The 21826-nt window shown below is 50.7% G+C and overlaps 1 protein-coding gene across 1 annotated transcript in view; it reads left to right on the forward strand.

Moving 5' to 3' along the window:
* Positions 1-21826, forward strand: part of LOC136296109 (hydrocephalus-inducing protein homolog) — a 120878-nt gene that overhangs the window by 55882 nt on the left and 43170 nt on the right.

Raw genomic sequence — 21826 nt, forward strand, 5'->3', positions numbered from 1 at the left:
CTGCCAGGCAAGCAGGGGCCCTGGGAACAAAGAGACGGGAGGGTGACGACCCCCCTGGGAAGGCAGGAGCCCGCAGAGCAGTTCCAGAGGCAGATGGAAACTTGCTGGTTTGTGTGGGGCCTGCAGTGCCGCTGCCAACGCTTCCTCACGCTGCTCGTGGGCTCTGCTGCTGCCCTGCCTGCCCAGGACTGATGCTTGTGCGGGAGGCCAGAATGTTAGGGTGCCCTCTCAGGTGCATCACCTCTGGGTTTGACCGGCAGCCTCAGGATGGCCTAAAATATTAGCGAGGCAGCATGATCAGAGGTGTTTGAAAAGCAAAACTGTTTTCATTAAGGTGAAAATAAGAAGCCATGCAGAAAAAAGAGAAAAAGCTGTGCCGAGTGCAAGGAGGACCTTTGCACTTGCTACAACACCCCAAAAATGCCCTGAGGATCTTGGTCTATTCTCTTAAGCATGTAACAATCCAGGCCGGATTCTTGGCATCCTGCCCAATAGAAATAGGAACAGGGCTTGAGGCACAGTCTCAAAGATCCAAGGGCTGCGTCCGTCCTGGCACAAGGCCAAAAAAGGTATCAAAACCTCTGGTTTTTACCTCATGAGTGAAACAAAGAATGGAACCCAAATCCTTCCCTTAAATGGAAGCCTCCTTGCCACTGTGGGGCTGCAAACCCTACCAGGTGAGGTACACTTCTACACAGGACCTTGCTCATTTTTCCGTTGCCAGCAGAGTTTGCAAAGTTCACTTCAAAACAGTTTCTGATTGCGAAATGAAGTTTCTACAAATGACCACCAGTGCAAAACCAAAGCTTCTACGAACGAGAGAGCCCCTGCTCCCCTGGTTTCCTCTCCTAGAGCAGACAGATGATTTCTAGCAGCTTGCTGGGATCGTCCAGAAACTTCCTCCGCGCTGGCTTTTAAAAATGCCTGCAATCATACCCCCGCACACAAGGGCCTCAGGTGCAGGATCTCAAAGATTCAATAACAGTTTCGGGTGCAGATTAATGCAAAATACAGTAACAGTATGAATCACCCCAGAACACACATTTTGGCGGAAAACACCAGATCCTGTTAGCCTGGCCTGGAAAATGCTACATTACCATTAGAAACATATTCCTCTTTGCAATAACGACATCAGAAGGGCAGCTTATCAGACACTGTTCCCGGTCCACATTAAGAGCTGCAAATGAAGACGGTCTCCAAGCTATTAACAGCTCAGAATCCTCATTGGGAGCAATCTGATGACCAGGACAATAGCTTCTCCCATACTATTTTCCATTCTGGTTTCTCTTCTAGCCTCCTTCCCTGTGCTCATCAGTTCAGACTAACAGATGGGGGCCACCACTTCCATCAGCTCTTCTGGAAGGTGGAATGTAACAGGCCAGCTGGGAAGGAGGGCCAGAGCACCTCAGCCCACAGTAGCCCCAAGGCCAAACGTGATTCCCAGAGGCGCAAACATACGGCCCCCGTGTTTGGGCTGGAGCCGCTGTCAATGGACCTGAAGCCAGGAGAGTCTGTGGACTTGGTGCTGCCAGGCTTCTCCCGCAAGGCGCAGGTGAGGTCCCCACCACGGGCTGAGCTGGGGAAGCATCAGATCCCCTCCCCTGGGCTCGTTCCACAGTCCCTTGACATTTGCCTGGGGAAATGAGCCTGTTTGGCTCCCTTTGTGCAGCTCACAGTCAAAGCTCAGGGGCTGAGTCGTCTACGCTTTCTGCTGGAATCACTATCATTAGTGGCACTGGCACGGCAGGAAATGTTCTGAAACAGCCCTGGAATCAGATTGATGTAGCAGAAGCAGTAGGAGGCCTTTAGGTGCCACTTCAGGCTCCTGCTAAGATTCATCCAGCTCTGCTCAGATTTTCCAAAAGCAGCATGGTGCTCTGCTTTCCCCTCGGAGAACCACAGAACATCCAAAGCCATGTGCTCCTGTTTTGCAGTTTCCCAAGAGAGCTGAGAGGGAAAAAGTTGAAAAACGTCAGCAGTCGTGTTGGACTCTAAAGGGGAAAACTGAGACCATTTGAATTTCAGTCAGGGAAACATTTTCTTAAATGAGGCTTGTGCCAAGAGTGGGCTGGTGGGAAGAGACAGGAAGGACTCAAAATCATCTGGTTTAGACTTTTTGAGAGCATTTTGGTGCTCAGGGGTTGATATCTATGTGTTGAAAATGCATGTTTGCTGTGTCTGTGTATCCCAGAGAGCAGAACTTGGCCTGCTGGCTGCAAGCGGGAATGCCCAGCAGCCCAGCTTGCCTGCACAGGCAGCAAGAACCCCTGGAGAGCCAAGGTTGGCTTTTAATACTGAAACCACACTGTGAGTCAGTGCTGGTCATGTTTTGAAATATTCCCCCCGCAGGCCCGGCCCCCCTCCCCAGGGCTAGCTCTGGAGAGGCTTTGGAGGAATATCTCCGAAGGGACAGGACAAAAGATTTCAAAAGAGGCTCTTACCCCCAGATTATTCCAAGTCGTTTATTCCTCAAAGGGGTCCAGGGGCCGAAAGAGAGAGAACAAAGAAATCCAGGGGTCTTATCTAGTCTCCTATTTTGGGAGGGTCCTGGCATTCAGCCAATTAGGTGTGGACATGTAGGGAGGAAATTCCAGAAGGGTCAAAAGGCGAGAGACCATTCCCCTAAAGAATTGCAAGGTTTCTCCAGGAGGAAAATGCCTTTGAAGCCCACAGTCAACAGGCACAACCTGTCTGTGTTTCCATCACTTTCGGGGAGGTGATTGCTGTAATCAGTTGATGATTCTTCCTTGCTGCTTTACTGGCGCTTTAAATTCTCTTTGTCATCTCCCTTTTTTAGGGATTGCTGTGTTCCTTCTTTTGCTTTTCAGGTTTGCTTTTGTTCCCAGTAAGGCCACAGTGTTTGGTCTCCTCTCTTGCTGCTCTGCCTGCATGACTGTATCCCCCAGAACTGCCCTATCCAAAGCTGACCTGCTAGAAAGGAATTTCTTCTTCCCCGCAGGAGAATGTGCTGTTATGCTTTCAGGTAGCCCATTCCCTCCGTGGAACACGACTGCATAGCTGTGTGCAGGCAGAAATCAGCAGGTTTTTGGCCCTGTTGAATATGCAGATGATTTGGTTCAGGTGCTCTTGTCTCCATCCTGCCGGTGCTGACCTGCTCGGCCCTTCCTTCCCACCAGGCACTGCCCTACTGCCCCTGGCCAAAATGCTGGAGCCAGACAGAAGGGATTCAAGTTCACCCTTGGGAATTCTGTGCCTGTACCTCCACAGCAGAAAGGGCTTTGGAAAAGGGGTCAAGGAAGGACGTCACCAGGGCATGGACAGGTCTCCTCTTGTCCTGTTTCCTCAAGTGGCAAAATCATGGTTCCATGTCTTTCCTGCAGAATCTTCAGGGGGTGCAGGTCTCCATGGAGAGCTCACCTTACTTCCAGCTGGCGGGCCCCAGTGATGCATGCCGTGCCGTGCCAGGAGGCGCCATTACCGATGTGCACGTCCACTTCACTCCTGACGAGAACAAGGTGAGACTGGAGGAGCCAAAACACAGATTTATCTCCAAAGCCATTGTTGTCCCTGCACTCTGGGTACAGCCCATGCTGTGAGCTTGGCTCCAGGCCGTGGGCAGGCAGCCTGCAGCCAGTCCCAGCTTGGCATGTGCTGTCAGGCCCTGCACCCAGGCCTGACAGGCCCTGCTTCCCCTCGCTGCACATTCCTCTGAGCATTCCCAAGGGAAGAAAGATGCCCAGGGAACAGTAGGCAAACGGTAGAGGGGTGTTGATAGATGTCTGGCCATCTCTAGGTATAGTGGAAGGGGTTTCATTATTCTGCAAAGTACTAGAGGAACAAAGAGGTCAGAGAGCTTTCCGCCTTCCTGACGGGCAACAGCTTCCCTGCCTCACCCGGGGCTGGAGCAAGGACGGTGCTTTTTCACACCCTCTGTTCTCCAGCCTTGCGGCTGTGCTGTCCCAGAGCACAGCTGACCATGATACGGCTGCAAGGCCAGGGCAGAGGATGTGCTGTGCCCGTGGGCCCAGCCTGGCACAGGCACACTGAGCTCTAGGTGCCCTTAGTCAGCAGGAGCTTGGTGAGCTGCAGGGGACTTGGACACCTGCCTGAAAGAGCTCGTGTAGGGCAGGTACAGCCTGCAGGCAGGCAGACCTGTGGGCCCAGAGCCGGTGGCAGCGACACTGCTGCGGCTCTGTCTTCATGCCTGTCACTGTGGCTGCTCTGTCAGCTGGCGCCCATTCCATGCCAATTGTGCTTTTGCGTGCAAGTTTGAACACCAGTGCCGAGGCCCTGGCAAGTCTGCTCTCAGCGCTGTGATCTGGAGGCTCGTTCATACAGAGGGGTTTAGGACATGGCATGGAAGGGAGGAGGCCTTGCAGGGAAACAAAGAGAGGCTCTTTGCAACAGCATCCTGCTACCTCTTAGCACTGTTCTTCTCGTGACTTGGTTGGAGAGGCAAAGTTAGAGGGGAGTTCTGAGCAAACAGATATTTCTACACCAGGCCAGAGGTCCAGGATCTCTTTGGGTGCAGCTGTTCTCTCAGTTTCCTTTTGCTGCTTAGATTCAGTTTAACACTTTGTCCTATTCTCAATCCGTGGGAATATAGTAACCTAAGGAGGAATGTCCTGTGTTCCCTAGCTCCATGTTCCTTAGAAGGGACTTAGGAATTATTTAACATCATTAAAATTGAGAGTAAAAATTATGGTGGCCCTGGGCACTTGTCTGTATGACCCAAGTGACACAAGAGCTTAATGCCACTGAGATAGGTTTTGCAAAGTGCACTGCTGCCTTTAAAATGTGAGATATTAGTAGAACTTATTGTTCATTTTGGGGTGGAATAGGTAAATTGATACCCTTGAAGGGATATAGGAAATGGCTTTTCTTCTGCCATGGAGATGGCACCAAATGACCTGTGCTGAGACAGTTTCTTTTCCTGCAGGTTTATTCCCATGAGCTCGTCTGCGTCAGTGGAGAGGAAAGGATAGTTGTGCCAATTCGGGCCATCCCTGCCCGAGCTATCCTGGACTTCCCAGACGAGCTGGACTTCTCAAAGTGTCCGGTCAAGGGCAGCACCCGCAAGAGTCTGCTGATTCAGAATTGTGGTAGTGTGGCAGCTCATTACCAGCTGAGCACCGAGAGGTGAGGCAGCTCATCTGTCCTTGTGCAAAACACCTTTGGGGGATAACAGAGTTGGGAAAGAACAACAGAAGGAACCAGAGCATGGGAGCTGCTGCCCTGCATCGCTGGCTGGAAATGGGCAGGATGGATGGCATCTGCTCTTGCTTTCAGTGTTCTTAGCAGGATGCAGCCTTTGAGCTTTCTCTGCCCCAGATTTCCTGGGGGGTGCTGGAACATGTTCGTTGCTGGCTTGCGCCCTCCTGAGCACAAGCAGCTTCTGAAATGGGTACTCACCACTGTCAGCCAAACAGACCCATTCTCTGGGAGGACACAGGCACATGGCTTTCCAGTGGTGCCTGCATCAGATGCCCAACATGAGCTGTGTTGCAGGCAGCCGGTGCAGTTCCTGTTACTTAAAGCTGATCTGATTTCCCTTGTCAGCTGAGGGCATCAGTCCCCTCTTCTGTTCCACGATGAACCTTTGAAAGCCGGTTTAAAATTTCAAACACGTGCTTTAAATCTCTGAATAAGGTCGTGCCCCCTTTCATTGAGATCTCATTTTATATATTCTGAAGTTCCTGTGTTTCTGCTGTTTTTTCATTTTGGTTTGTGTTAAATGTTTGCCAAAAGATCATGAATTCTTCATTGGGAACTTTCATAAATGTCAAGCTCCTCCAAGGCCTATCAATACACCACATGCCCATAGGCATAGGCACAGGTGTATTAGAAACATGAGACATTTAGTGACTATGTGAAAAGCAATTGGGCTGATTTAGAAGATAAAAGTATAGAATAACTTTCTTTAGAGGGGACCTCTGGAAATTGTCCGAGCAAATACGCTGCTCAAAGCAAGACCAGTGTCCGGGGATTGCAAGGGGCCATTGGGAGATCTGGAGTTGTCTTTAGATGCCATACAAGGAAACAGACATACAAATGGACTAGTTAAAAAGCCGAAGACGACCTATTAAAACCCCTCCATGACCTTATCTTTTCTGCCTGTCGGGTGCAGTAGTGATTCATTGAAAGGGTAGATCTAACAGGATGAGAACTATCTTAAGGAACAGCTGACAATTAACTCACTATATTGCTCTAATCAAGCCATAAAAGGCCAAAATTTATCCTGCCAGCCCCATCTCTTGGCAGTGGTTTTCATTTGGTTATTATAGCGTCAGGGATGTCTCCTTCACAGTCCTTCTTATCTGTGGGCTCAGGGAACAGCTTAGTGATGTTGACTGAAATTCAGAGGAGTTAAGTTTAACTGTAGAGCTTGTGTCCTTGGGTCTTGGGGAGCCAGGTCTATATGAGAGATGACTGCTCCAGCAGGAACAGGGGAGTCTGGTGGGTACAGCCTGGGGTGGGATGTAGGAGATGCAAGGGCTGATTTGCACTCAGTTTTTCAGCCCTGACAACTGAAACTTGGCTGGATCCTCTTCTCCTGGTAATTTGAAAATAAGAAGATATCTTCTTTCTCACGCAACCCCTGAGGTCACTCCCAGGAGTGTTATTCGCATCCTGCCATCTGAGGGCAGGAGTATGTAACATGGGGCAGGAGTGGGAAGGGAAGGGAAGGGAAGGGAAGGGAAGGGAAGGGAAGGGAAGGGAAGGGAAGGGAAGGGAAGGGAAGGGAAGGGAAGGGAAGGGAAGGGAAGGGAAGGGAAGGGAAGGGAAGGGAAGGGAAGGGAAGGGAAGGGAAGGGAAGGGAAGGGAAGGGAAGGGAAGGGAAGGGAAGGGAAGGGAAGGGAAGGGAAGGGAAGGGAAGGGAAGGGAAGGGAAGGGAAGGGAAGGGAAGGGAAGGGAAGGGAAGGGAAGGGAAGGGAAGGGAAGGGAAGGGAAGGGAAGGGAAGGGAAGGGAAGGGAAGGGAAGGGAAGGGAAGGGAAGGGAAGGGAAGGGAAGGGAAGGGAAGGGAAGGGAAGGGAAGGGAAGGGAAGGGAAGGGAAGGGAAGGTAGTGCTGAAGTGTGGCCAGGGACTCCCTTAACTGGCAGCTTCTCTTTCTGGCAAAATTCCTGACAAAACAATAAGAAAAAAATCCTGTGCCTTGCCCACACCAGGCACTGATCCCCCAAGCCCCAGCAGAGACCTGCAGCAGTGCTGGCTCACCCTCGGGGCAGATGTGGGAGCTCGTACAGTAATCGGGCTCCGGGGCTGCTGGGGCCTTGTCTTTCCTCCTCTCTCCCCAAAGTCTCACATCCAGCACATAAACATTGCTGGCCCAAGGCTTCTCCATCAGCCACTAGTGATGTTCTCACTAGTGGTAATGGAGCAGGTCAGGCCCATAACTGCAGCAATAGGTCCTTAGTGAGCAGAACCTGAAGCAAGTTCATCAGCTGTCACTACTGACATGAATGAAATTCAGCTTGCCAGATGTTCTCTATATTTTTGTGTGTGATAAGTTCATCACCAAACTCCCCAGAACACCCTTTCTGTGCACAGATTGACCACCAGCAAAGCACTGAGGAACTTTTGTTTCCTCAGTGGGGCTGTGGAAGAGCACAAAGCCCAGCAACTTCTGGGCAGAAGCACATTTCACCTGAGCTGTCCCTGAGCATCAAAGCACGGAGTCTTGTGTTTGTCAGGCAAGAACTGTTCACCTGGTGACCAATCCTAATTGATCCTGTTACATCCAAAGTGCACCAAGACATTTGCGTAATTATTTCCAACACATTGCGCAGAGTTTGTCTGGTGAGCCAAGCAAACAGTTACCAGCCTGGATGACAACCCAGGGCGCCAGACTGCATTGCTGGTAAATACACAAAACCCTCCTGTTCTGCCTCCTCGATGTGCTCCTGCTAATGGTGCTTCATATGGCTGGGATTGGATCCTTCAGATTGTAAATGGCATCCTCCTTTTGGGTCTTGTTTCCATGTCACTGTATTGCTCTAATCTGCATTTGCACTCTTTCAGAGTTTTGATTGCTTCTTTTTTGTAGAGCAGCTTTCATTGAAATGCTGACAAAATGTGCTAATTCAGGATCTTTTCAAGGTAAAATAAACCAAAGAGCCACACTGCAAATTCAACAGTAGTTATTCCGTGGTCTTCAAGGGAAAGTTCCTTCTCCCTGTCTGATTCCTAGGCTGTAATCTCACAAGAGAGGTAGTGCCCTAACATTTGCATCTCTTGAGAGGAGGTTTATAGGTAGCAGGAAAAGAGAAATTCCTGAGGCAGTCAGTGTCAAGTTATGCATGCAGATAGCTCTTAACTCTCTCTGTGCTTTTCACAAACCATTCTCTGATGGGATTGCTGGCAGTCAGAAGGCTGGATGCAGAGTATGGGGGGGATTAGGTCGTTTTATCCCACAGGATCTTCTGAGGGCTGGATCTCCTCAGAAGTGGGTCAGTAGCTGTTTCTGATCCTGGCTGTTCTGTCTGTCTTGGCCGTAGTTTGTTTGCTCCCTGCTTGCCCAAGTGAGCTGAAGTGACCTGCACTGCAGAAGGAATATCGTGGCCAGATGTCCCCCCAAGTCCTGATCCCTCTCTTTGTGTTGCAGTCCTTTCTCCGTGGTTCCAGCCGAAGGAATTCTGGGCCCTGGTCACACCATGCAGGTGACAGTGGGATTTCACCCGCTGACGAGCGGTGACCATTTTGGGTCCCTGGTGGCGCGCTGCACAGGTGAGTGCTGGGCAACGCACGGGACACAGGACAGTTCTCCACCATCACTCCCTGTTCATCCCCCTCAATTCCCTCTAGATGTACCTTCTCTGTTCCAGCTCTGCCCCAAAGAAAACTGAAATAGCTGGTGTTTAAATGGTTGAAAAAGTGGATCCCCTCTAACAGGGCTGAGATTTTTGGAATTCTGTTTTGCTGGGTGTTGCAGAGTGGAGGAAGGAGGAACCCTGATTCTCCACTACTGTGTGGCTACGCCTGGGTGAAGTTTTATTTTACTCCTGGGCAGTGCTGTATGTGAGCTGCGAGGTCTCCATCAGACTCTCTCCAATGCAGTGTATTTCTTGCACACCTCTGTCCTGTATGCCGCTTCTCCACTGGCTTGTCACAGACCCTTTTACTATTTTGCCCTCTACACATCCATGCAGCTTTTGCCTAATAACATCTTCAGGCCCTCAAGTTCCTGTATGGTGACAAATCAAGACAAATTTTTCCTCGTCCCCATTTCCCAGGCCGTTCATGCTGTTGCAAACCTCTCACATCTCCCATTTGATTTCTAGACTGAGGAATCCCATTCAGACTTCATATAGAAGCTGCTCTGTACTTATTAATCTTTCCTTGTCCTTTTGTATTTAACCTGAAATGCTCCATCTTGGTTTTTGAGATCAGGACAATATGAAATATTTCAAGACTGATGGGGCTGTGCGTTTGGACAGGAAGATGACGATGATGATGATTTTTATGGTGTTCATTTTGTAGTGGTTTGTCATATTGCAAAGCCAGGCTGGTTGTGTTTCCTCTCCTGTGTCCCCTCCTGCTGTGGGCTGTCACTTCACCTGTTCCTCTGGGTCTCCTTTTTCTGCCCACATGCCCCCAGGCGTATTTGCTTGTCAGCAACAAGGGATCCAAGGGATCAGGAGGGGCAGGAGTCTCGTGGGATGCGCAGGGGAGACCTCGGCAAGCCAGGATTGACCAGGGCTCCTCAGTGTCACCTGAAGGACTTTGATGCAGAAATCCCAGTGGTCTGAGTGGGTCACCTGAGCACATCTGACAAATCCCACTGTACATACTGTCACCTTGGGGCCAAATCTCTACAAACACCTTGGAAATAAGGTGGTTAAGGAGGTGCCCAGGACATCCTCACGCCGTACACACAGAGCTGTCAGGACGTGATAAATGGAACTGCTAATACATTTAAAAGCTATGACACTTTCTTCCGTGACCTGTGGTTTGCTTTGTTCCTTGTGCTTCCATCAGCAACTGAGCTAGCTGAGCAAAGACTCTGCTTTGTTCCAGGTGAAGAAAGTTTCTTCACATTCCTTCGCGCAGAAGCTGCAGATGTCAACATTGGATTGAGCACATATTCCATGAAGGTTGAGAAGACTTTCATCACCACATCAAGCCACACAAGCATGTTCATCAGGAACAGGAGTAACATCACAACCCACTTCCAGTGGAAGATGTTTCCTACTGAGGAAGCCGACAATGAAGAGAAGAGGAGGTTGGTTTGAAAGATACGTTTCAGTGAGATACATGGCCCAAGACTGAAACTAATGCATGGCCTCAGGGGGGTGTTGGTGATTTTGAATGGTTTAGGCCAAGTAAACCATCCCTGGCATTAGGGTGTGTGTCCCTGGGCTGCAGGAGCTCAGCACAGCATTCCAGTTCCATTTATACTCCAACCAAGGATGGCATTTTGGGAAGGAAAGGTTGATTGCAATGACTGGTTTTCCTCAAGTTCTAATTGGGCTTTTGCCTCCCTAATCTTCTTCCTACATGACCTGGCAACATCCCTAAACGTTTCCTGAGTTGCCAGCCCCTCTTTGCAAAGGCGATACGCCCTCTTTTTTCCCCTTAGTTCCTTCCAAATCTCCTTGCCCATCCAGGCTCGTTGTCTTCCCTGTCAGCTCATCTTTCAGCACACAGGGACAGTCTGTTCCTGTGCCTTCAAGACTTCTTTCTTGAAGTATGTCCATCCTTCCTGTACCCCTTTGTTTGTAAAGGCTGTTTCCCAAGGTCCTCTCCAAAACAATCTCTTGAACAGGCCGAAGGCTGCCTTCCAGAAGACCAGAGTGGAAGTTTTGTTGATGCCCCTCCTTGTTTCACTGAATGTTGAAAACTCTGTTATTTCACAGTCACTGTACCCCCAGACAGTGGTGAACAGATGAAGTTCTTTTAGTTCTTAGGGAATCCAGTACCTGGATCCCAGGGAGGCAGCAGGCTTCCCTGTGGAATGGATCCGCTCGATATGCAGGGCCCTCATTTCCCCTTAGAAGGGGTTCACTTACTACCACTACCCTTCTTTTCTTCATAATACTTGAGGCTGGGATCTGTCTGGCAGAAAAAGTGCAGCTGTCTCCAGACAGAATTTTCTCTTTTAGTGTCATCTGTCTGAGCCTCTGGATCCAGGGCCTCATACCTATTCTGTCAGGGTGCAGTCATGGGGGTCAGGACAGGATTTTATTACCTCCTCAGCACAAGCCCATCTCCATTCCCCACTGTCTCCTAGGTCTCCTCCTTCCGCCTGATCACAAGAAGGGCAGGGCTCCTCTGACTCCTGCTGAGCTTCTCTCGGGCTTGGAAGGGTGTAACTCCAGCAGTTTAGTTTTGTTTTGCTCTCCCTAACGCTCCTCAGCCTTTCCGCTTCTTCCTTACCTTCTGCCACTAGACAGAGCAGATCATTCACCTGCTCACACTGCACGCAGGTGTCTTTCACATTATCCTCTGATATTAACACCAGGCTCAGACCCTCCCTGCAGCCAGGGGCCTGGACAGCTGTGTCCTTCCTGGGGGGTTCTGTTTGAGATAGTACACTCTTGCTGGCGGCAGCAGCAGCAATGACTTTGGATCATTTGTAAACTGTTGCTGGGGAAAAAAAAAAAAAGCAGAAAGACGAATGAAAAAAAAAAAGGCAAGCACCTCACAACCAACCAAAAGACACAGCCCAGTACACAAGGAGGGTGGGTGGCTGCAGCCTTTCTGCTCAGCCTGCTTGTATCAACTGCCACGCAAAAACTGAAAAAATGCTGTGCAAACTGCCAGCCCAAACTGCTGTGCCAAAACTGCCGTGCCAAAACTGCCAGCCCAAACTGCCGTGCCCAAACTGCCAGCCCAAACTGCCGTGCCCAAACTGCCGTGCCCAAATTGCTGTGCCCAAACTGCCGTGCCCAAACTGCTGTGCCAGAACTGCCACGGCAAGCGCCTGTTTGCTGCGGGCCAGGTCGCTTGCACTCCCCAGAGCCATTTTAAATCACCTGCAAAGGAACAGGAGGTCGACCCTCACCCGCTTGAATGGATGGCAAGAGGGTCCTTTAGTGCCCTGGGCTTCTTGGTTCTCCACTGTTCTCTGTCTACTTACACAGTGTCTGACTTCCATACGAGCTCTGTATGTTAAAAGAAAATCCCATGACCTTCTCTGGCTATTTCCCTGGGCTGTTTATTTCCATTTTTTCCTACTTGCCTGCCTCAGCCTGGATCCCAGGTGATCCACTTTCCCCTCAGAAGAAACTGGGTTTTCTTTAAGTAAACTTCAACCTGGTTTTGGTTTTCTGGATTTTTTTCCAATTACATTTGTTTTCATGCCAGTTTGTGTCCTAGCCTGTCACCAGGACATTTTGTTTTTCCTTACTTCCAGTCTTAGGGATGGTGTTAGTTCTAAGGCCAACTCTCCTGCTGTCAGAGATGCTTTTGAGATCTCAGAGCAGAGAGGACTTTTTTTATGAGAGGAGCTAGTGCAGGATCCTTTCCCTCTCTGGCCATTCTACTACCATGCACTGGGATGGGACCCAAAAAGCTCTGGATCCTGAAAAGATGATCTCTCCAGGAGTTTGCTGTCTGTCTCCTGCACCAAGAAGTCCCTTCCCCTCTCACAGCCTCTGTTTTCATGCATATAAAACCTTGGATGTCACTGAAGGGATGCGGTGCCTGAATTCATCAATTTCCTTTGGAAGTGCTCTGGGATGCTCTTGTGAAAGGCAGAGTAGGGAACAGGGCAGGTCCAAAATGGAAGAAACAAAGAGCGATGCTGGTAACACGTAACCACAACCCAGCTTCGTCTCCCTTTCCCAGGGAAGTCCTGCAGTGGGTGCACCGTGATCTTTATCTGCTTCCCCCGAGCACCTCAGTGGTAGGAAAAGCCAGCTGAGGTGGCTGGTGGATTCTCCCTCAGTTTTGGCAGAGGCTTTGAGGCAGGAGACTCTCTTGAGGGATGCTGGCTTTCCAAAGCTCTCCTGAGCTTGCAAGTGTGGAGTAAAGCTACCTGCTGAGCTAGTGCACAACAAGTTATCTTCTGATCCAATTGGGACCCTCGTGGCTTGGGGTCAGCCCTTGCTGGGGAGCTGCCGCTCCTCCCCAAGTGCTTTGCTCTCCCGCACTTCCGCTTCTCTCTGCAAATATATTAAATGACCTGCTGGCTTTGTCTCTCCCTGCGGCTGCAGGCAGTGTGATTTGCTGGAGCCACCACCAAAGGTCTGGATGGAAGACTTCATGGAGGAGAAAAAAATAAAGAAGGTGAAGGGCTTTTGTGAAAATCGCACCTCCCTCCTGAGCCAAAAGGTCCAGGAGGAGAAGGCAAAGGTGCAAGAAGACCCCCTGCTGTTCTCCAATGACTTTTTTTTCATTGAGCCAATGGTAAGTGATAGCTGAGAACCTCATTTTCCTCCTCTTCCTTCTCTTCCTTCTCTTTCTCCTCGTCCTCCTCCTCTTCCTTCTCCTCCTTCTCTTTCTCCTCGTCCTCCTCCTCTTCCTTCTCCTCCTTCTCCTCCTTCTCCTCCTCCTCCTCTTCCTCCTCCTCCTCCTCCTCCTCTTCCTTCTCCTCCTCCTCCTCCTCTTCCTCCTCCCGCTCACCCTACCCCCGCCCCTTCCCCCGGGTGCGGTCACTCAGCAGGTCCTCAGCTGGCTCGGTGTGCTCAGAGGGAGGACATGGAGTTTCTGGTGCGGCTGCAGAGCTCACTGCTGAAAGTATTTCTGCCCTGCAGGCTCAAGGCAGGGCTGGGAGCCTGACAAAGCTGAGCTCTGCTGCCAGGGCTCGAGCTCAGGGCACTCCGTGTCCTTGAAGTGTCCACAGGGAGCAGTTTTTGTAGGTAGGGGCTCCCCCGACACGTGCTGCTGCGTGGGGTTCAGCGGAGGGTGTTGGAGCAGTGCCAGTTCACGGATTGACCTGAAGCATGCAAGGGTTCGCTGGGAAAAGGAGGCCAAATTCAGCCCAAGGTTAATCGTAGAAATGCCTGTCCCTTCCTCTAACCACGACTCGCACTGTTTGTGAGTCTCCCAGTGTCATCTGTGAGCCTGGACACAAGGGTGGGAGGTTATAATGGGCATTTTGAGTTCTCTTGCACACGGGGACAGTAAACCTTTTCTTTTTCTGTTTATGCAAGCAAACGCCCATGTCCTCCCATCAGCCAGAGCCCTGATTCTGAGTATTGGCATTGTGAGAGATGATGAATGCCTGGTGTCTGCACAGTGCAAAATCCCTTCTCATCCTGGAGTAAATCCTAGAATAATCCCAACCTCTGCTTTCTTTGAAAAAAGGTTAAACTAATATTTTTCTTTCCAAGGAAGGGGATCGTGTTCTTGGTTACTCCTATGGCCCGTCTAAGGCCAAGAGCCACCAGTGCACAATGGCAGTTAGGTACCACTGTAGCTGACTGCAGCATGATGTGACCAGGAGCTTGTGTCAGAGCAGCAGGAACATTGTGGAGAGTGGGGGCTGATCAGCTGAGCATTGAGAGCGCCCAGTGGTGTGTTGAGCTGGGTTTAGAGTGTTTCCTTGGGCTCCTTATGTTGTTCACTCATCACTGATGCTCTGAAGAAAGGCTTAGAGGAGTGGTTGAAAACAAGAAGTGTGAAGTTTGAAGATAAATCTTTTTCTGTCTCTTTCTGTTTCAGGAGGGAGAGATTGGGCCACGTTGTTCGGCTGAAATCAAGGTGACCTTTAAACCCCTGGAAGCACTGGAGTATCAGAGTGTGGCCTACTGTGACATCTCAGGTACAGCTCCTTTCCCCTGCTTCTCTCACCCACAGTGAAGCCATGGAGCAAGCCTGAGCCCACTGGGCTCCCATGTAACTGCTGGGAAGAGTTCCTGGTCAGCAGGGCAGTGCTGGCACATCCCCAGTGTCCCTGCAGCTTCCAGGGAGTCTCCCATGCAAGGCCAGGGCTCGGAACACCTGTGTCTGGATTGCTGATCCCAGAACAACCCAGGCAGTGCAGGGAGATGTTTTCATGGCACGGCTTTGCCAGCATTTCCTCAAAGGCCAAGGAGCTGCAGAGCAGAACAGCTTTAGTGAACAAGCACTAAGCCCCTCTAGACCACTGGCCTCCAGGATGGGTCCATTTGACATGGATCCACCATCAGGCAGTCGCAGCTGAGTTAGAAATGTGCTCCCTGAGCCTGGATCACCTCCAGACACCACCAGGCCAGCGGAGGCGGAGCCCCGCTGAGCCCAGGGTGTTGGTAGAAGGACCACCCTTGGCCAGCACCTGCTTCTCTCCCTGTGTGGGAATTGTCACCTTGCAGCTCTCAGTCTGTGCAAACAGAACACAGTGCCGAGTGCCAGAAGTGGAGGACAGCAGTCCTGTGCTGCTGGGCCAGGTGGTTTGGCAGTTGTTGCCTGGCAGTTTGCCAGGTAGCAATTGCCAAAGTCTTCGTGAGCTTTGTGCCTTCAATGAATGAATTTCAAAGCTCCTCTAAGTGCATGGGGAGGAAACCCTAGAGTCATAGTATGTTAAGGATGGAACGGACCTCAAAGACTGTCTAGTGCCAAGGCCCCTGCCATGGGCAGGGACACCTCCCACTAGACCAGGTAGCTCCAAGCCCCATCCAGCCTGGCTTTCAACACTTTCAGGGCTGGAACCTCCACAACTCCCCTGGGGAACCTACTCCAGTGTCTCACCACCTCACAGTAAAAAAATTCTTCTCAATATCTAACCTAAATTTCCTTTCTTTCAATTTATACCTGTCACTCCTTGGCCTGTCGCTACAGGACACCAGAGATGTTTTAAACTCAGCAAACTGGTGGCTAAAATTGGAAACCAGCCCAAGGAATGGGTTAGAAATTGCAAGTCAGCCCCAGGGGATATCTCCTGAGGGAAGAGAAGGGTCCATATCTTCTGCTGCAGCATCAAGAGCTGGTTGCATGCAGCTCAGAATCAGGGTCTAGCATTGAGGCAGCCTGGAAAATCCAGTAGAACAGAGGGAATTATTGTACTGAAATGGACATCTCTCCCCAGGCCGTGAGAGCAGGCTGGCCCTGCACCTCAGAGGGGAAGGCCGCAGACCCTTGGTTGAACTCAGCTGTGATACCCTGAACCTTGGGGAAGTTTTTGTCAAAACCGCCCACACCCATGAGGTGAGCACCAGGGGTTGGGATGGATCCTGATGGCTCCTGAGGCAGCAGCAAGCCTGGTGGACCTGTGGAATTCCTGGCAACCTGGGCAGTTGTGAGCAGGGAATATCTGATGTACTGGTCAAATCTGGGCGCGGGGGGGAAGGGGGTGTTCCAGAAAAATGTGTCTGTTGTTCATGAAGCCCCAGTCCCTTCTTTTGGGCAGCCTTCCATAGGGATCAGCTGGGAGGCTTCCTGCAAAACAACCCCTTTTGACCCAACGCTGGGTCAAAAAGCTGTTCAGAGGCTTTTGTGGCAGCACCAGACACAAGGCACCTTTGTACTGGGCTGTTCGGAAGCAGCTGGGACAAGCTGGCTACATTTGAGCTTCAGTCCACCGCAAACAATTTTTAGTCAAGTGTCTCCTGCTCATTCCTGGAAGTCACAGGAAAGCCATCCAGCCTCCTGGCTCAGTGCAGGCCCTTGCAAAGGGCTTGAGGATTCTTTCCCTTGCTGTCCAATCCCTCACCACACTTCAGGCTTGGTGCATCTCTGGCTCTACAAAGAGAAAAGTGTTCCTGGGAATAAAGCAAAAGATTTTTCTACCTATTTGCCTCCCCCCTGTTGGCGGTCAAGTTTGCAAAAAAAAAGAGAGAGCAACTGAAAGAGGCAGAAAACGAGGCACTACATCATGCCAGACACTTTCAGAAGTTTGGTTGTGGAAGGGAAAGACACGTTGAGTTTTCTTACCAAAAGATGGCGCTGTCTGTACATTTTGATGTTGATGCCTCCTTCTCAGTGTATTGTTTTCACGGTATGGGAAAAGGTAAATGCGTAGATACGGTACTGCTGGAGCTGTGCTGACTGGGGCAGCAGCAGCTCTGTGGTGATTCACTACGCAGCTGCAATCACCCCACGTTGCTCTCAGGGCCAGGTCTGAATGAGCTTGGTGCTACTGACCAGAGGTGGACTGCTCTGTGTCCGTGGGGTAACCCCAGGGTGACTCCAGTTATGTGGAGTTATGTGAGCTTCGCATGAAAACCCAAAGGCAGAACTTGTCCTGTTGTATTTTTTTGACTTCTGCCGTCCAGCAGCACAAAGCATCTTCTGCCTTTTCTGGGTGTTAATTGCGCCATTAGAAAATGACTCCCAGGAAGGGAAGATTTCACGTGTACTTGCATTTTGTTTTCTTGCTGCTGCAGGTGAAACTGATGAACAAAGGAGTTCTTGATGCTCCCTTCACCTATATCCCTTCAAACACGGAAGTGGGCTGCTGCTTCAAGTTTGTACCCGAGGAGGGCCTCATTGCACCAGGTGGGATCCAGACTATTCAGATCTCCTTGAATGCCGCCGTGTTGGGGCGGTTTGAGGAACCATTCCAGTTCCGTGTGGCTGGATCTCCTACACCTGTGATCCTGACCATCGAGTAAGGACTCTGGGAGCTTACTCTGGGTGGGCACATCTGTAGCTGTCTCTGGGACATCCCCCACCTACCTCATTTTGGGGTCGGGCAGAGAAAAAAGATGTTTCCTGAAGTCTCAATCTCTGCTCTGATCCTGGCATTGCCTTAGTGTGGGGGTGCCTGCTGCCCCGTGTGGTACCCAGGAGCTGGAATGACTCCTCCCTGCAGGGATGTCCCTCTGCCTTGGGCCATGGCAGGCAGTGGCATGGATCAGCTTTGGGCAGTAGCTGCTCTGGGATGTCCCCCCTGAGCACCCAGCAAGGCCCCCAGGGCTTTGGAGATGGGCCAGCCTGGGTGATTTTCCACCAGCAGCAGTGTTTTTAAAAACTTCTGTTAATAATCCATCCCAAACGGGCAGCAGCAGCCTCAGCTCACCTCTCATGGCCATGCATGGAGGCAGGCTGTGCTCCGAGCTCCTGTGCAGAGTGCTCTGCTACCTCCTTTCCACAGCCAGGAAAAGGCTGATGTGGGAGACAGGGAACTGTGCAGCAGGAACCGTCCCAAGGACATGGGCTTCATCCCATAATCCTGGCCCTGCAGAAGGGAGAAGGGGTGATGATGGGGGAGGCAGAGCTCAGTCCTCAGGACCACAGCAGCATGAGGGCTTGTCCCTGCTAGCCTGAGGCGTGTGCTGGTAGGATAACGTAGTGTAAGCAGGAAAGCTGATGCTGGCTGCTCTGGAGCTTTGGAGCTAGGCTGCTGCTGTTGGGAGGCACTGGATCAGGGCAATAAAGAAATGAAAGCAATCTGCAGTTGATTATACCAATAAGATAAGGGAGATGGATTAAAAAGAACATGAAACTTATTACTTAGCAGGAGAAAAGTGTTGACTAGGTCTGCCCATAGTAGAGAAACAATTACACTGGCTTTGCTTTTGGAGGAAAAGTGCTGCTATTTTTATTTTGGAAATCAAGAGGGAACCTTTCACCATCAAATAATTGATTCTCCTCTGTCCCTCCCCCAAACTCGTCATGTGTAGTGGTGCGGAAGTTTTCTATTACATTAAATGTATTACAGTTGTATGGTGTACCCTTGATTTTCTGTACTTTGGTTCAATGTACCCCAGTTCTATACTGTTCTATTTTTAAACTCCCTCATGTTGCCGTCTCCCCCTCTGCCTCCCTCTGCCTCTCCTTGTCTCCCCAGTTACAGTCCCTGGTCGGCTACCCTTTCCCGCCTTGTGTAGCTGTCTGTCATCCCTCAGGGAGATTCCCCCTCCCTGCCAGTCACCCAGGGCCTGTCCCCCAGGTCTGGAAGCTTCGATAGGAGCTTCCAGGTGACTGGCTGATTGGAGGGTCCTCCCCTGCCTCTTTTTGGTTACTGGTCGTTGTCCTTGTCTATTATGTTAATGAATCCGCTCCTCTCCTACCCTACTGGCGTATGCGTACCCACCCCGAGTCTCCACCTCCTGTGTGAAACCCCCTGCCTCCCAAGGCTCTGGGTCTCTCCGAGGCTCAGGCTTTAGGACGAAGGTCCCCTCGCATCAATAAAGCCGAAGTTCCAGTTGCCTCCGAGAGTCCCACCTTTCATTCCTCCACCATAGCAAAGCGGCAGGGCGAGTCGGCAGCAAAGATCCCACTAAGATCCTGTGGGGACGTGTCGGGGCTAGCCAGGCGTGAGAAGACATGCGCCGCCGCAATCATGCGTGGGATGTTATTACATAAGCAGCTTTCTCCTTGAGCAAGAGAAGGTGTCTCTTGTTGAGATGTGTAGAGCGGAGCCAGGGGCAGTCCTGTGAACACAGTAGAAGACACAGTTCACTGGTCCTTGACTTTTAACCAAAAGGCAGGGTGCGCATTGATTGGCGTCAACCATGAAATAAACTCGTGTTGGGCAGCTTCAAGTGCTGCCTTCAGTGGATGTTGGTGACTTTTAGTGCCTGTCTGCTGAGTTCAAGGCCAGGGGAGGAGGTGTGGTAGATTCAGGACACCCATGTTTGGTTGTTTAAGCTATTGCTCCTGGCTGTGCCAGCTGGTGCACTAGTGACAAGCTGGTCCTTTCCTCTAGGATTCATCTGTCCACTGTGTAGAACTGTTAATGCTCTTTTTGGAGGATGTTTGGGGCTCCCCTGGCTTCATGTCTCAAAACTCTGTCTGTAATGATTGTGTGGGTCAAAATCTCCTGAGAAAGCTCCTCCATGGGAAGACCAGTTACAGCCAAGTAGCAAAGCAGGGAACCTGTGGCTGGAAAGGCTGGTTACAGAAGTTTGTGGGGACACCTTTATGTCCATCCCATTACAGATGGGGAAACTGAGGCACGGAGACACATCTGGATGGGTTTTCAGGGTCCCTCATGGGACCACCGGCAACTTGGGGGCTTTTCCTGCCTGCCCTGCGTCCAAAGCCCCATCAGTGGCTGTGGGCTGCTGGCCTCTTGGCTTTAGCTGCCTCCTGTGCACATGGACACTGTGCTGAGCACATGGTGGTGCGTTGATTTGAAACCCACGATGCCCCTGACACCAGGTTTTGTGCCCCCAAGCCACGACAGCCGGAGGCTTTGCAATTCCCTTTAACGCAGCCATTTCCTCCTGTGTCCCTGTCATCGCAGGGGGTGTGTCGTTGGGCCGACTTTACACTTCGACACCGATGAGCTCGACTTCGGTGACATCTCCTTTGGTGAGCGTTCCCTGCGCTGGGACACAGCGGGAGGGATCTGTGTGCTCCAAAATGGAGCACTTGAACGTAAAAGCATCCAGCACTGCTCATGTTCTGCCACAACAGCCTCTTCAGGGTGTTGTAATAGATACATACTATTAAATTCGTGGATTAAAATTGTGTGTATTAAAACTTTGCAGTGGAATGTAAAAACCCCTGAATTCCTGGAAATAGTTCCAGGGCATCTCTTTGCATACCACAGCCTTTTCACAGTCCAAAGGTGTAACCTCGACATCTGCCAGAGAGATAACCCGGAAACAGCCCATTAATCATGGGCTGACCACATCTTCACAGTTCATCAGGAGATCCGATCCCAATCTGGGCGGAGGTCGGCAGAAAACCTTCTGACAGAAGATTCGGAGACTTTTCATTCAGACGTCTTTTCAATTTCTCAGGAAACTCTTTCAGATATCCCTTGCGGACACCAGACATTTCAATGATTCTGTTATGTACATGATGTCATGTTCTTCGGGTTCTTTGTTACCGTCTTGTTTTCGCCTCAGGGTAGAAAAATGGTATAAAACGCCTACCCTGAGACCCCGAATTTGTGGGCAGTACTCCGGAGAAGCACCCTTTGCTGCTCCCGGATTGTCCACCCAACCTTCGATCGATGTTGTCCTGATTTATTGTGGCATTTCCCGAAATTGCTTTTCAAATTTGTTAAATAAATCTTTGATTTAGGAAATTGGCTCTGATCATTTATAACAGTGTGAACTGCAGGTGCCTCAGGTAGCATTTTGCCATTGTGGGATCAAATAGGAGCAAGTATTTTCTGGTGTCTCTGTCCTGGTTTAAAAGACAGATTCTGCCAAGGAAGGTGGCAATCTTCACGGAATGGAATGATGACCCTCCTCTCTCCAAATTACTATACCTTTGAAATTACAGGGCTTCCAGGCAAAAATATGGAAAAGGAATAGCAGTTCGTTACTAGAATATATCAGGACAGCACAGACAACAACGCAATGCCAGAAGTTTCCAACCCGCCGAGTCCTGTTTTCCCCTTTGGTGTGGTTATGATCACAGGCTGGAGGAGCGGTGGGCTCTGGCAGGGCAGTGATTTCCCTCCCAGCCGGCACGGGCAGGGAGGGAAGGAGGAAATCGCTGCTTTTGCAAACTACGGGCAGCAGGAGATGTGGGCACTGGCAATCGGGAGCAGGCAGAAGCGGGGAAGGCGGGCAGGTTCGATCACGGTGCTGAGCCCGGCGTCAAGCGCACGACGTCCCGCAGCAGCACGCTGCCGACCTTCCCGAGCCCCGCGCGGAAGGACGGAAAGGTCTGCCCCCTGCAAACCTCGGCTCCGACTTCACAACCGCCCGCGGCATCACGGCACAGCTCCCAAAGAGCCCCGGATGGAAAAGCCCACCCGCACAGCCGAGACCACCCCAAACCCCCTGTATTTCCCTTCCCAGACTGAGGCCAAAATTCACTACGAAACCTAAACTCATAACAATGAAGTTGTTGAACGTTTTAAGAAAACTAATTGCCTCTCCTGATCTGCTTCTTCGCCACCCTGCATCACCACTGAGGCACTGGTTAAGTTGCCTTTTGAATAAATGAAACAAGAAAGGCAACAGGTAGAAACGCATTCCTAAGGTCTCTTCAGCTGAAGGCAGCTGTTGTATCTTTGCTTCTTTTTAACTGTTGTTGACTGTTGTCTGCATGTGGTGACCTCAGTCTCATTTGAGGTTTTGACATCTGTGTTTGTC

Source organism: Chamaea fasciata, unplaced genomic scaffold, assembly GCF_029207755.1.
Source record: "Chamaea fasciata isolate MVZ Bird 193981 ecotype frontalis unplaced genomic scaffold, bChaFas1.0.hap1 SCAF_12, whole genome shotgun sequence".
Classification (NCBI taxonomy): Eukaryota; Metazoa; Chordata; class Aves; order Passeriformes; family Sylviidae; genus Chamaea; species Chamaea fasciata.